This window comes from Tetrao urogallus, assembly GCF_951394365.1.
Source record: "Tetrao urogallus genome assembly, chromosome: 3".
Taxonomy (NCBI): Eukaryota; Metazoa; Chordata; class Aves; order Galliformes; family Phasianidae; genus Tetrao; species Tetrao urogallus.
Window position 1 is genome coordinate 35565588 of NC_136815.1, and position 16325 is coordinate 35581912.

Genomic DNA, 16325 nt, shown 5'->3' on the forward strand with positions numbered 1-16325 from the left:
CTAGTTTCAGCCCCCAAAACACATCTTAAAAATCTATTTCACTTTAAGAAGCTTGCATCGTCTTTATCAGAAGCTTTATTATGATAGGGAGATCGGAAGCAAGCAAAACACTACCCTTAACCTTAAATTAATCCACTCACTACACATCCTAGCGTTCCTTTCTTGGGTGGAATAGAACAAAAGAACACAACATGCAGCAGCAGCAGCTGCCACAGCAGGTAGGCAGATGCATGAATATAGCCAAGCAGCCCATCTGCCGAACTAAAGCCCTGAAAACGCTCTAGTTACCAACAGCATGTCCTTAACCTTATTCCCTTGAGCTGCGTAATCAGATGAGCAAGCAGAAGCACCGAGTCCTGCGACAGACTAAAGTTAGTCACACGGAGAACAGATTTCTCAAACACACAGAGGTGACCCTTGAAAATATACAAAACTCCAAGACCCAACTTAATGCTTAGGAGAAAAATACATATGTTTAGCTGTTTTTTGTTTTGTTTTGTTTGTTTAATATATCTTTTATCTTAATTTAACAAAATTACAAACTGAAAGATAACTTGACATGTCCACCCATTTCAGCAAAACTATTAGATTCTTCATTTTATGACACTGAACCCATGCCATAATTTCCTTAACACCATCACCACCCTTCATTAGGCATCTTCAAGTAATCATGAGACAAACAGCAACCATGGCAATACAGAAGAACACACTAAAGTTTCGTTCTACCCATATTTACTTTCTGTATAACTCGTGAAGGAGAATTAGCTATGGCAAGAGAAGTTAAATAGTAAAACGGTTTGCACTTGGACTTGGGGGGGAGGGGGCGGGAAATGCTGTAACGCATTTTAACAGAACAGCTTCAGAGAATTTCCAGGTTAGTTTTTTCACAGGAAGCCTGGTGTGTGCTGAAATGCCTCCTTTTCCCCACAGCTATTCTGTCTGAGTTTGCTTTTTATGGCTCAAACTAGTCAGTCTAACACTATCCTTCCTTTCTAGAACAAGAATTTTAAATGCTATGGCTATAGAAATAAACTTGAAGCTGGTAGACAACAAAGCCCAACCATACAGCAAATAAAAATAAAAAACTACTGCTGCGTTGTTGTCATTATTTAGTAGAAACAGTACTTGCAGACATTGACTTGCCCTTAATAATCAGCAACCACACAAAACCAGGTTTACCTACATGTACATTCACATCTCACATTTTGTTGCAGAAAAGGGATGCTTTCTGCCACTTTGGATGCAAAGTGCCAAGCTGGACTATTTCAACTACAGGCAATTTGTCCCAAACAAGTTTTAGGGAGAAAATATCAGCACACTCATTACACTTCTTGCAATCATTGTCAAGAGGAGCTTCTACAGCATGAAGCAGAGGGCACAAGGAAAAGCACAAGCATTTATCACTCCTCTTAAAATAGCATTTGAATGTCACCTTTAAAACTACACTCTTAAATCTCTTTAGTGCTCAGCTGGGATATTAACACTTATATTTCTAAATCACTTGAGGGTAAATTCCTACGAGCCACCTTCATGTCTCTTAATAAGTATTTCTTTTGATTTCATTTCCTTTATTAAGCAAAAGCCATCTGTAGCATTTCTCACCTCAATCAGTTCATTAAAATATAGCATAAGAAAGCTCCAACAAAGCAAGAAAGAGCTTCCTTCACTGAAGCGATCTTCACGTGTTAGAGTACTCCAGAGCAAGGCATTCGGTCATGAAAATCCCTGCAGCGATTCAGGATCACCCAAAGACTTGTGACACTGCATGCTGCGGTCAGGAGCTGGCAAAGCTGGGAGTATCACGTACTGCTGGTCTCTGCCTAACGGAGCAGGCTCTTTGCTTGGAAATGCTAAGAAGCACAGGAGCAGTGCACTGTCACCTCCCAGCCTCTATCTGGGCAATGTCAAACTTGAGATCAGTCGAGGATCTCTCTCCCCCTCAACAACGAAGCCTGCATACATTCACAGAATTCTGGATAGGTAAGAATGTGTGCTGATTTTTTTTAGGTAAGGTACTCAAATGACCACTCAAAGGTAGACATGCTGTACCCTTCTGAAAGTCTAATGAAGTTTTGCAATAAAACAACCAAATTCCACAAGAATTCTCACTTTGCTATTTGTCACAGATAAGCTAACAGCATCTCCAGAAACACAATTACACAAATAAGACACACATTTGAATTTGCTTTGCTTACTGTTTGTCAGTTGACAGGCTTCCAATAAAACTCAGGCTCTAGTCAGCCACCAACAGTCAACATCAGCAAACAGTAGTTAGGGCCAGCTACTATACCCACAAAACCATGTCAAAGTAGGGTAAGGGTTGTGTTTAAACAAACACACCTCAACTCTGCCCAGCTGACTCCAACACAGCTTGCAGATCTGCACTAAAACCTGTATGGAAGGAGATGTGTTTTAGGTTCCACAGCACGCCTGCTTTCCTCAGCACAGGGTCTTTAAAAAGAAAAGCAACTTCTTATGGTGCATTTTGTATGCAAACAAATCCATCATCTAAATTAAGAGTGAAAACACTGTTTGCCGCTATTTATGATTTCAGCTCGGCATTTTTATCTGAAGTGTGAATTGGTTTCATGCTTGTGCTGTTAATGCTAAAGCTATTAGGTTTAGAACACAGCATGAGAATGCTCGCAAGAGAAGTTGTCTCCAAGCCATAGCAGTATTTCTTCATTTAAGTTTGGCTTTAGATTTATGGCTGCAGTCCTTTACAGTCAGCTGTGCTCTCACCAAACCTTATTCTACTTCTCCAAATAAAAAAGTCACCCCTCTGATGTGATATACGACTAACAGTGCATGTTTAAGAATGAACAACAGTAGCAGCTACTTTCTGATCAAAACAAGTTAACCTCCTTTTGATAAGAAAACAGTCAATGCTAGAATTTCCTAGTAAGCTCTCAACCTTTTATGTTAACAGGATAGATGCCTTCTAGATAGTTAAGCAAGTCACAAGAGTCACAGCCTTATCATAAGTTACGATCATTTCTCCTCTTTTTCCACTGTAAGCAATGTTATTTTCCAGTTTAAATCCTCCCGGCTCAAAAATAAAAAAGCAACCACACTACAGATGTACACAAAGGTAAGTCCTCTACCAAGGTGTAATTCTAGCTAACATGAGTCCCTAGAAAAATCTTTGGGAGGAAGTTTTTCACTGAGAGGGTGGTGACGCACTGGAACAGGTTGCCCAAGGAGGCTGTGGATGCCCCAGCCCTGGAGGCATTCAAGGCCAGGCTGGATGTGGCTCTGGGCAGCCTGGTCTGGTGGTTGGTGATCCTGCACATGGCAGGGGGTTGAAACTCGATGATCTTTGAGGTCTTTTTCAACCCAGGCCATTCTATGATTCTAAACAGTACAGTTCATTTTCCCATGAAAGTAAGCATACTAACATCAAGACTGGATCGGGACTGACTACCACATAAGCTGGTGGGATGGCGTGGGATTTTTTGTTTGTTTGGTGGGTTTTGTTGTTGTTAATTACACAGTTTAAAAATATAGATTTATGCATTATCTTCTCAACTATCCTGTAAGTTAAAATCAACAGAAATTCACAAAGCAACGTCTATATTCCGGGTACGAAGAAAAGACCATCTGAATCAGGTATACTGGTGAATATGAATGTATAACACAATAGCTAAAAAGAAAATCTTGACCAAACTCACAGATTCTGCTATGAAATGCTATAGCTTTTCTGTTCCTGAATATGAGAGTTTGCATCAACCCAACTGAACTCAGAGAATATATTTCCTTAATGCTGCCCAGACAACCTACTTCTATTCAAAGTGATTGTATGATCCCAATCACCAGGACACAGCCGATTGCTTAACAACCCTGTTGTCTCAGCAGACAAAGCTTACATTTACTCTAGTCCACAGCATTCCAAGTCCTAAACACCCAGACTTCACATTTAAGTCACAGTTAACCATTGCTTGACTTTGTATTTCAGAGCCCTGCAGCCTTAGGCAGCTTCCCACTTTTACGAGTGGAACAAAACTGGCTGCTGCATAATCATAACCTGATCTAGTGCTGAGGACACTAAAACCTGAATTTCATTAGCCTTGTTCCCAAGGCAGAAAGCAGCAGGTCCCAGCTCTCAAGAACAGGAAGCGACAAGGGCAGCATACAGACACGCCTGCCTTCCACAACGCCATCTGCACATTCTGTTCAGGCTATTTGCAAACGGGCAGGTCCCTCTACATCCTTCTATACAAGAGATTTAGCACCATTTCTGGATAGTCAAAAAGCAAGTAATCAGGATAAACAGAACGCGTAAAGGCAGCTAATACTGGCTGCTCAGAGTTCTTCCAAGTGAGACATGTCATTCACCGCTAATACATTTACAGCTATCAGTGGTATCTCAGACAGAACTCCTAAGTGCTTGACAGACACAGGATTTTTTTTTATACAGTGCAAGTACGTATCCATAACACAAGATAACAAATGCTGAAAACAACATGCTGTTTTGAAGAATTAGGCCAAAAAGACCTCTTATGCTAAACACCAAAGCCATGCCAAAGGTCATTTTGAGACTGGAGCCTCAAAATGTAGGATTAAACATTAGGCTACTAAATCTGCATTTAAATATTTCATATTTAAACTGCTTTTCAAAACCACTAAGCTCCCACTGGCTGTTAGGGGTAGTAATTTAAGTATTTGTTGCACAGGAGTAGGTGGCAGAAATAATGGTAACCAAAGAGATCACCTTATGTTTGGAGGAAAGCATTCACCTAAAACTTCATAAATATGTAAAACATCCTGATAACTCCGTAAAAATTATGCTGAAAAATGGCAGTTATGGAAGACAGCTGATGAGACTTCTACCTTTCAGCTCATCTACCTATGGAGCGAGCGGCACTTCTGCCTGGACAGTTATGCAAGTGGTGAAACACGCACATGGGAAACACACCTGGTCTCCTGCTTGCTTAATGTTTAGTTCTCACTCTATCACAGACAGCTCTCCACGCATGGTACATTCCTCTGGCATATAGATAAGACACACAAAAAAAAAAAGCTGATCTGTAAACTGATTACAATATGATTTTTAACTGTAACTTCCAAAGAAACTGTTCTGACTGCCTAAAAGACTTCTTTTATTCTTTATATAGTAAACATTTCAGAGAGTACAGCTGTGTTAAAAATCAAGTCCATATAGTTTGTATCAGATCAAAGGATGCTAGGAATCTCGCTCCTCCCCTGCCCCAGGAAAGAGAGAACGGACTCACAAGGATGAAAAGAATGAACTCAGGCGACTCAGAAACATTCTGCCTTCAGTGGGAAGAGCTAGCAAATACAGCAAAAGCATTTCTGAGGAGTTTAATTTCACATCTCTCTTAGTAAAACCCAGTTAATTAGGTCTTCACAGAAAACGCATCCACAGTGCCAAGTTTAAGGCAGTCACTATCTCCTGTTAACGTAGCAATGGAGGGCAGGGAAGGTGGAATGAAAACTTCATGTGCCTTCCCTCATAATCAGCTTTTGCATACACAGAGTCACCTAAATAACATGAATATTGCTCAGCAACATTTGGGGGGGCAAGAAATCCATTAAGTTCTCCATATAGCATTTAAGTAGAAACCAGACTGTATTTTATTTCCTTAACACACCACGTACTTTGGCAAAGAACAGACTTCCACAGAGGCAACTGAGGAAACAACAGCCTTGGAATATTTGGCAGCTTGCTGCTGTCAAGCAGCTGATGCAGGAATGACCAGCTAGAGTTCAGCCTGTGCCACACATTTGGAAACAATATCCTACGTCATACAAGTTCACAGCAGCTTTGATACAAGAACCACAACAGCATCATCGAGGAAGAAAATGATGCAAACCCACCCGGCCTGGTGTTACAACACACACCGGTGGTGAGTTCTGCATTGCAACGCCAGTAGGGCTGCAAATGCTGCTCCCAACATGGGGCACTGCTAATTTTAAATCAGCACCCACAGCATGAAGCAAGCAGCCACCAGCACATGCTTCTTTCCAGTCTGGACAAGCAGAAAAAGGGAAATGCGTTAAATACTTTTATTTCAAGTGTGCATCTGGGGATTTTTAATGAGGCAACCAGGGCAGGGGAAGAAATTGTTTTTACATTTAAGTACGCAACAAACATGAGGTGTGCGTGTGTGCATTGAGGGGGAGGGTGGAATAAATGAAGCCAGAAACACTTCAGTTTTAGCATTATGTGGGTTGGCACTTTAAAAGGATTTCTTTGGTCATCCAACCACCAACACAAGGCTGGAACGAATACAGATGGGAGAAGGGAGAGGTTTATCTAAAAATAAGTCTCAGATAAACAAAAGAAACAACTGCAGCCCAACAACTGATTCGGGAATACTTTCATAAGCACTCGGCAGCCGCCTTATCTCCCGCATAAGGCCGTAGGAGGAGCAGCGTCACCTTAACGCACGGTTTTCGGTGTGAACAACTGTAGCGAGAAGCGCTGCAGCCGCGGTGGACAGCGAACAAAAAGCCCGAGCGGGACCCGGGGGGAAGCCTGATATTGCTGCCATCAGTCACCAGAAATCTCCCAGCAATTACGTCCCCTTATAAAGCCGACACTAACCCAGCCGAGGATCCAAGGGGTGGGGCCAGCGGCGACCCGCTGAGGCGCTGAAAAAACACCCGGCGCAACGGATGCCTCTTGTTAAGGGCCGCGCTTTTTGTGCGCCCGCTGCAGTTGTCACTGATTAACCAACTGATCGGGCAATTTCCTACATTCTTTTGCATTTAAAAAGGATCAGAGGGGCTGCGAGCCGTCCCCTTTCATATTCCAGGAGGAGCTGGAGACGGCAGCGGGCCGGCCAGGGCGCGGGGCAGCTCCGGCCGCCCTCCTTCCCCCCCGCCGGGGCCCGCAGCTGAAAATAATTTATCTGCCGGCTCGGCCGGAGCTCGGCATCTGCGATTGGGAGGGAAACGTATCCATCACGAGTAAACTCGAGCACAAAGGCAGGCGGGGTGTCACAGGATACCGAGGGGCAAAGGTCACCGCGGCGAGCGGGAGGCTTAGCGCGGGCGGGCAGGCCGCAGGCACGGCTGGCCGGTGTTCCCGGCCTGCGGAGCGAGCCTGGGCGCGCTGCTGCCGGCATCCCGCGCTCAGCAAAGCGGCCCGCACCGCCGAGCAGCCAAAGAAGCGGGCAGCCGGCGCGGCGGAGAGCGGGGCTCAGCGCCCTGCCCGTCGGCTGAGCGCCTGGGACCACAACGATCATCGAGTTTCAACCCCCTGCCATGCGCAGGGTCGCCAGCCACCAGACCAGGCTGCCCAGAGCCACATCCAGCCTGGCCTTGAATGCCTCCAGGGCTGGGGCATCCACAGCCTCCTTGGGCAACCTGTTCCAGTGCGTCACCACCCTCTGTGTGAAAGCCTCACCCTGTTCGGAAAGCTGGGCGCCGTAAAAATTCATGAGCTGGATACTTGAATGTTTCCCAGGGTTTCCGAACACGTAACTTTCACCAAAATGTATTCTTTTTTCTTTTTTTTTCTTTTTTTTCTTTTTTTTTTTTTCTTTTTTCTTTTTTTAAAATCACAAATCAAAAAAAGCAGAAATCAAAAAAGGCAGGTTTTAAGACTTCATCATTATCCCAAAAGGCTATTTCCAGACAGGGAATTTTGAGCACTTTAAAGTAGCCAGATCCTGTATTTTACTTTACCTGTTCCAAGGCCAATACAATCATGTTTCATTCATAGTTTATGAAGTCTGAAAAACCACTTGATGAAATTACAGTCTACCCGTACCACACATGGTATATTTGTCCACGTATATTCTATAATCATTTCAATTTATGACTTGTACTTAAGAGTCATTTTCCTGTACATGTGTTCTTCATAAATACTGGGAGATCACAGCATGCATTTGTACAGGAACCACATATCCACACTCATTTCTGTGAAGATAAATACACCTTATATATCCAAAGTGAAAAGCCAGAGTTTTCACAGAACTAAAGGGAACATATTTCAGCATCACGGAACAAAACTGTAGTTCCCCTTTATGCTCTTTACATGTAGCAAGATGAATCATCCTACATCTGAACTTAAGCCCTCATTCAGCTTCTAGCGCTGATGGTAATTTTTGCCCAATACATTCAGCATACTGCCTTTGAACCTTTCAGCAAATAGGAAAAATACATATTACATTGGTTAAGGATTACAAAATATCAATTTTTTTTGCCATAAATAATATCAATATTTTATAAACTAAATACTTAAAGTGAAATCACATATGCTCTATTGGATTGTAGAAATCTCCCTTTAAGATATTACAGATCTCTTTTCTAACAAACATACTAATACAGGATTATTCTTTGTTTTATATGCATTAGACTATTTAAAGGTACTGCTACATTATTTCACTAACTTTAAGTCAACCATAAAGAGAAGTAATTTGGAGGTGAGGGGAGAAGCAGGATGGGACACTGAAGGAATGACAGTAGATGGAGAGAAGAGATTTCAGGAACCTTCACTTACAGCCTGGACTGCTAAGTAGGTCCTCGGATTTCCCACAGAATATGGCAGCTGACATACAGAACAAATACTGAAACACTTTCCGTAACTTCTATTTATTGGACTACCAGAGTTTTTTTAATAGAATCATTTGAGTTGGAAGGGAACTTGATTTCATCCGGTCCAATTCCCCTGTAATGAACAAGGACATCTATGCATCTAGAACACCCTGCTCCTTTTTTTAAAAAAAAAAAAAAAAAAAAAAAGATATGCCAAAAAGGTATGCCTGACTTGTGCATCAGGAACAAGCTCTTATATGTTTAAAGTTGCTTCTTTGTCCGTTCTTTTAAAACACATCACCTGCCTCAGTGATGATCACCAGTTATTAAGACCACATCATAAAGTGGCTACACGAAGCTATTCTCTGCAAAGGAGAATGACAAAAAGAGCCTGAAGCTCTCCACAGCCCTCTCCACAGACTAAGATACTGAAGAATAAAGGAACTGCTACCTTCAGAGTTCACTTACTTCCTACATTCCCTTGCCTTGGTCCAAATTTAAGCACAGGACAGTTTACAGAGTGCATACACACATGGAAAAAGGTGCCTATACAGCATAGGCAATCCTGGCGAAAGTTACTCATTTGGAATGGAGACTGCTAGATCATCAGGTCTTGTATCCACTGTAGCTTTTCTTTCTGCACAGGACTGAACTAGATTGCTTTTCCTAGATATAACCAGAGGAGACTCCAAATGAAGAGAACCAAATCATCTTGTGCAGATCTTTAATAGGTCTCCAGTTTCTTCCTTGTAAAGAAGAACTGAGGTGCTTTCATGTGCATTGTTTAACTGATATACACTTCTAAAATAGCTCCAATATATTTCTACTTTAAAAAGTCTTTCAGGGAAAAAATTGCCTTCTGCATTTTTAGAACTATGCTATCTCACTCTCATTTTCACCAAGATTTTAAAGAACTTGGAAGTAGTTTGCAAATCAAAGATAATTACTGACCCACTGTCCAGAGCCACCGCCATTCAAGCTATTGCAAGCTGTAGAAGCAGCTGACATTTATCTGCTACAACCCCCAACAGGAACGTCTTGAGCTACCTCCAAGTTCTCCACAAGCTTGTCACAGACTGATGACAGTACCTCAGTAGTGCAACTAATCGTGAATAAGATGCGAAAGGAAATTTTTACTCATCTGAAAACAAACTTGGAGGAATCTACCAGGAAACAGAACCAGTTTCCATCTCCTCTCAAAAAGCTGGGCTAAAGTCAGTTTTAAAAGAAAACACATCACCTTCACTGTTCCTAATAATTTCACTTAAATTAACCTTCCAAATTTATCAATCTTGCTGCATCATTTCAAGATTATACGCTTATAAAACCTCTTAAAAATAAACCCGTTCCCACAGTGCTCTCCCTTCAGCACGAACAAATCTTTTTCTACTCACTGAAAAACTTCTGAGAGATTAAAATTTAGTGTTGAGGGATTCTTTTTTGTTTCTTTGGGGTTTTTTTTTGTTTGTTTGTTTCCTTGTTTTGCTATTTTAAAGTAGGAAGAGCAAGCAAATTAAAGGAATATCCTCATTTTTTTGTCAAACTATTCTACAAACATCAGAAATAAGAAAGCTTATTTGGATAGCTGTGGAAGAGGTTTGGGGATCCACTTTGCTGGACCAGCAATTTCTTCAGTGAAGAAGTCTGATTCATAAAATAGCCTCAGTAAAGAAAAACAAGAGGCAAAACAGCAGCAAAGATCCTAAAGCAAAAGAATTCAGGATTCAGATTCAAATATCTAAATACGTATTCCTTTCCTCACAAGCTATTAAACAAAAATTACAATTTCATTTTCTTTCTACCAAAAAAAAAACAAAAAAAAAAAACCCTCATTCAAAATTCAACAGCCATCAAAAGACCAAAACTATGAACCCTTACACTGTGTTTTCCTAAGAAGCAAACAGTAAATGGCATTCTCATAGCATCCTTAGCACATCAGGAAGTGGCCTCTCTCTCTCTCAGCATGCAAAGACTTACATCACCTTGAACCCAATATACACTGCACAGCTGAGGAAATAGAATGGATGAGGCTCTGCTAGAGATCAATTGATTTAGGAATCACAGGCACTGGTGTCAGACAGAATGCTTATGCTTCTATAAGCTGATGCTGTTTGGATCTACAGCTGAGATTCAGATAACTGTTTCATTAATGATGTTTACAGAACAAAATATAGCTCCTTGTCCTCCCCATTATATATCCAACATAAAACTGGTCACGAGATAGAAGTATTCAGAAGTAACTTGAAAGAAACAATAAACTGCCTGATGCCAATAATAAAACCTCCACAATGAGCTTTCCTGACCAACTTTTTACACTACTTTTTAATTATTATTGCATCTAATCACAGAGTATTATCCAGAAACCTGAAGTACAGATGACCATAATTCTTCCTTTCCTATCCTGCACCTGAAATCCTCATGTCCTGTCAGAGAACAAACCATTTCTGTATTTAGTCTTGAAATAAGACCACCTCAGAAAATCACGTGTTATTCCTCAACAAAAACTACACATTCAAAGCAAAGCAAGCAATGAAACATTATATTCAGTCTCTTATCACTCTAAAATACACAATGACAACCAGATAAACTGACTTTATGCCATGTGAACAAAGTTTTTGTAAAAAACTGCTAAGGGAGATGTTCAGCCCTCAAACCCAGCTCTCATGTCAGTGTAACGGATGGCAACAAGAGGACATATCACCAACGGCACCTATCATAACTCCACAGCACCCAACACATTGGACTGGATGATCTTGAAGGTCTTTTCCAACCTTGGTGATTCTGTGATTTCAGACAGTTTACAAATTACTCCAGCCTGGTTCTGAGCATCCAGGTAAGATAGCTGCCACCTTTCCTTTCTAAAGCAGACCTCACTAGTCAGCCAAGTCCCACTGCAAGTTTGGCTGTATTCTCAACTTACTCAGAGGCCACTGACAGCAAAAACTAGAAGTATTTACATTAATATTAAGGTTCTTGGTAACTTTTTATTCCTCTGGAAAATTGCATTTGTGCTTTTGCCCAGAGACATTGTAAATGCCTCCAAGGATAAGGTATCTAAAGCCAGACTTGATGGGTTCCTAGGCAGTCTGATCTAGTGGTTGGCAACCCTGCCCACTGCAGGGGGGTTGGAACTAGATGATCTTTGAGGTCCTTTCCGATCCAATCCATTCTGGTGATTAATTTCTGGCTACTTACAAAGCAACTTTCCAGGGTCAGGAAGCTAAGGTTTTGTTGAACGAATTCTGAGTCTCACTTCTGACAATATTAACTCTCTTATTAAAAAAATTGCTGCATAAAAAAAGCAAAAAAAAAAAAATCACTGCACAGTATTTCATCAATATCTGGGTGCATGCTTAAAAGGGGAATTTCATAGAATCCTAGAATTTCTCTTATTCTTTAGGGATCTCAAGATTGTAAACAGCATAACATTCAAGAGGGATTATTATTTTTTCCCACAACATCAAAATACTCTAACAAGAAGCAGGGTAACTCTCTTTTTCTCTCTACAATAAACACGGAATTCCATTTAGTTCACTTAAACCAGAAGAATCAGCTCCATGCTGTCAGCCTGGTCCACTAACAGCCCTTATTGATAACTGGGAATTAAAGATTATTGATACAGCCATGACATACTACTTCACTCAAAATTGTACAGTTCATTTTTCATGTTTAGTAACTATCCCCTACGTCTTCTTCACAACAAGGACAAAACTACATTCTTCTCTCATCTTCTAAAGTACTAAATGAAGTAACAGCATCAAAACTGGAGCAAATTTACAGCTAAGGTCTAGAACAGTACTTGCAAAAGCCTTTTTGTCCCCCAGAACTGAAGTCCACCAAAACAAGTTTAAAGGCAGGGTTTCGTTCGAGAGGAAAGAAAGGAAAAAATATACATCAGCAAAGCACTGATGCAAGGAACATACACAAGACAGAAACCTAAGTAGCTCCTCTATTTCAAATCTATGACAGTAACATAGTCCAATCATTTATACTGCTGCTTCTTAATACTGTCAGAAAAGCAGCATCCATCTGTTATTTCACAAAAGACATACCACCCTTCATGACAACTGTTAGAAATGAAACCACGTCACAGGACACATTCCAATATCTTTATAGTTTCGAGAACTAGGCTGAAGACGCCAGATTATACTTCAAACTTCAGATTTCATAGGAGCCCAGAGACCACCCAGCTTCCCCTGCTTCTTTTTGACATCTGCAGCTTTGACTGAATGCAAACCCAGATAACTACTAATTCAGACATTTAAAGTAATTTCCCATTTCTGCTGTACCATACAGTAGCTAATTAACTGGAGAGCCTGTCAGCTACAAGGGCTAGCACACCAGATAATCCAGCTCTTAAACCATCAGTAGATACACCACTGCTTGTTGTCCCCAGATGTAGAAAAACAATCACAGGTTGGTTTCTCTTTGACACTGACTTTGCATCTTTTCTAGTAATGCTCCAAAACATAAGAGGCAGGGAGGGAGGAAGCTTTTTTTTTTTTTTTTAAACAAAAAAAAAAAAAAAAAAACATTGCAGAACCCCTTACCTGATATCTCCATACACACTGTCATTGCTTAACTGAACTACGAGTCTATTAACAGCATGATAGTTGTTCGTGAGTGAGCACCAACTCAGATGGTGAGTCACATAACTGCTATCCATCAAGAAAAACATTCCTGTCTCATCGAGTCCTCTCCTCCTTGGTTACCATTTCACTCACTCCATATTTTTCAAGAAGGCAACACATTACATGGGCACAGAACTTCTCTTTGCACAGAACAATGCGTGACAACTGCATGGACAGTCATGCATTACCACAGAAAACCATTCAGAACTGTATTGCACTTCCAGTAATACAATACATTCATTCTCCCAAAATGCAGTGTTTTATTTCTATATTATCTGTTTCACCAACATCAAGCTAATAAATGCATGATCCCCAGCCAGAGAAATCAGTGACAGAGTCACACGTGCACATAGCTGCTACCAGTGCTAATTTGAGGAATACGTAGAAACATTTCTTTCTGGAGAACGAGCATTAGCACTTTTAACGTGCTCTGGGATTTCAAGTTGAACACAGGAATCATTAAAAAAAAAAAAAAATCACTTTACAGTAATTTTCAACTGGTTGCCTAACACCCATCTCCTAAGTGACTATCATCAAAACACAACTATAACACCAGTGACAAATTAATATTAAAACCCTTCAGTGAGATCACAGAACTCCTCAAAACAAAACAGCCCAAGCTGTCAGAGCACACTTCTCCCATATGCGGTGTAGCAGCAAGGGTCTGGAAAACAAAAGCTTTGCTCAGCTACAGAAATTGGTAGTAGGTGCATTCCTCATTCACACACAGCATTTTGAAATCCAAACCAATTTGCCAGCATCTAAACAGACTTAAAAAGCTAACAAGAAGTATTTCCAAAAGAGAAGCCCAACAGAAAAAGGCAAGCTGCTTGCATGCTTGGCCAACTTGACGAGCCAGGAATGCACTCTGATGTACACAGGCAGGGATAACTAACAAAGTTTAGCAGTGTTTCGGCACACCGGTGGGTCCAAGCAGACCCCAGCCCTCCTCCCGGGCAGGGGCAGCTGCAGTGCAAGCGGTGCTGGAAGCCTCTCCCACACGATGGAGATAAGGAAGCACGTTCATTCCATAGAAATGAAGATGTACCTAACAAATATTAAGATATTGGACACGTGTGCCAAGATTCTGGAGGCAAAGGAGAAGTACACAAGCCATATTCTCAAAACCCACAACCCCTAATTCCCAAAGGTCAGCATGGTGTCTGGTCCTTGGGCACATTACTCAGCTCAGCAGATGAAGGAAACAGTTGCACCAGCAGGCCTCAGAACAGATGGAAAGCAGAGCAGCTGAGGAGAAGGGAAGAGTCTGTGTGGGACGGAGGTGGGGCACGCGGGCCGTCCCTTCTCAAGCTCTCAAGCTGTGTGCAGCCATCACTGAACTTCTAGCTGCACTTGGGAGAAAGCTGAAGGCAGCCATAAGTGACCTGGTGATTTAGTGCCCCCTGCTTCCCCATTCAGAGGACGGGGATGGCAAGAGTCACACAAGGAGGATCTGCAAGTGCTGAGTACGAGCTTCTCAAGGGTGGCAGAGGAAAAGAAGCTTGGTGACGGGTTAAGATCAAAACAGATCAAAATTTGAGGGATGCTTTTTTTTAAAGATGTATTAGAGTAGCAGAGCAGCACAGAAATACATACACAGAAATAGTGGAGGAAGAGGAAAAAACAAACAGAGAAAGAGAGGAAGGATAAAAAAAAAAAATATGAAGAAAACCCTGACATATGGTACAATTATTTCACTACAGTTTAGATTCACAGCTTTACAACACCTGCACAGTTAATAACCGTATTAAGTCATACATGATGTCACCACTGTTTCCTTTCTCAGCTTGGTTAACTGTTAGGGGAAAGCATCTAACATGGGTTTCCACACTCTTGGAAAGATAACTGACTGTCCAGGATGTAGATGTGCATCCCCAGCGTTGTCTGGAACGCAACCTGCACAAAATCCTCAGGAGAGACAAATGGACCAAGTACTTCAGGGACACAAACACTCCATAGAGATGGTTTTACAAAGCAGAAACAGAGGGGTTTGGGTTCCCCCCCCCGCCCCTTTTGGCTCCTCGAGTCAGGAGACAAGTAACTAAACTGATCAATGTGTAAGACAGAAGCCCTCATATCAGAGCAGCAGATTAATGTTAATCTAGATAATGCAAACAAGGTCATTCAATGCTTGCAGAAGGCACATATAAATACACCATTATATTTATATAAATAACTGTTCTTCAGCCGGCCTGCCATGTAGGTTTAGACTTTGAATGCTGATTATCAGTAGCTGTAAGCAAGTGCAGAACCAATAGGGCAGTGGAAAGTTTTTCATGACAGCTTTTCCTCCTCATTTAGTTCTGTTCCTAACCACAAACAAGATGCCTTCTTTCTACTGCTTACCCCAAACATCTCGATCTAACCATTAGAAGAATTTGCATCACCACAGGGCAATGAACAGCAACCATAGCACAAGGAAGAAGCAAAAGCTAGACAGCTGCTTTCAAGCAGCACAACCCACTGGAGCAGCTTAAGTCTACACCACTCATTCAAACAGCCTTCATGCCGAAGTCAGGTAGGTAGTTCAACAATCCAACTTGAAAAGCATGGCATTAAAATAAGCCAGGCATCTGTTGTGTGGAAACATGACTCTGCTGTGACTTCCAGAGGAAAAAAAAGGAATTCTAATTTGGTCAAATGCGTGAAAAAAATATTTTGCACTGAACTGATTAGCCATGCAGTCAATACGGAAACACTATTCCAAACATGGAAAGTTACCACACCTGCTGGCTTGCAGGGAAAACTGCTGACTTTGAACTGTTTTGTACCAACGTAAAACTAGAGTGAAGGACGCACAGATATTGTGGGATCTGACATTAGAATTTCTTTTAGGGAAGAAGTGTTATACCTCAGTGTGATTCAGGAAAATAAAGGTCATTTGTGAACGCTCAGTCTATTTGTCAGGAGAGTAAAAGAACAGGTCTTAGTTTAGGCCTTCCAAAAGTAGTTAATTCATGGTGCTCGGAGGACTGCCTCCAGCAGTTCAATCCAAGCACACACACGCTGCCTCAATAAATGGCTGTTTGGGATAAACATGCTACTTAAGGGAAAAATATTTCATCTACATTTAGTCCATAACAAGGAAGCCTTCTGAACACAGAGAGGTAAAAATTTCTTAGATTTCTCATAACACTTCCTTTGATCACATTGTACGCAGTCTTCCCTAAATTGTCTGCAGTCTTCCCT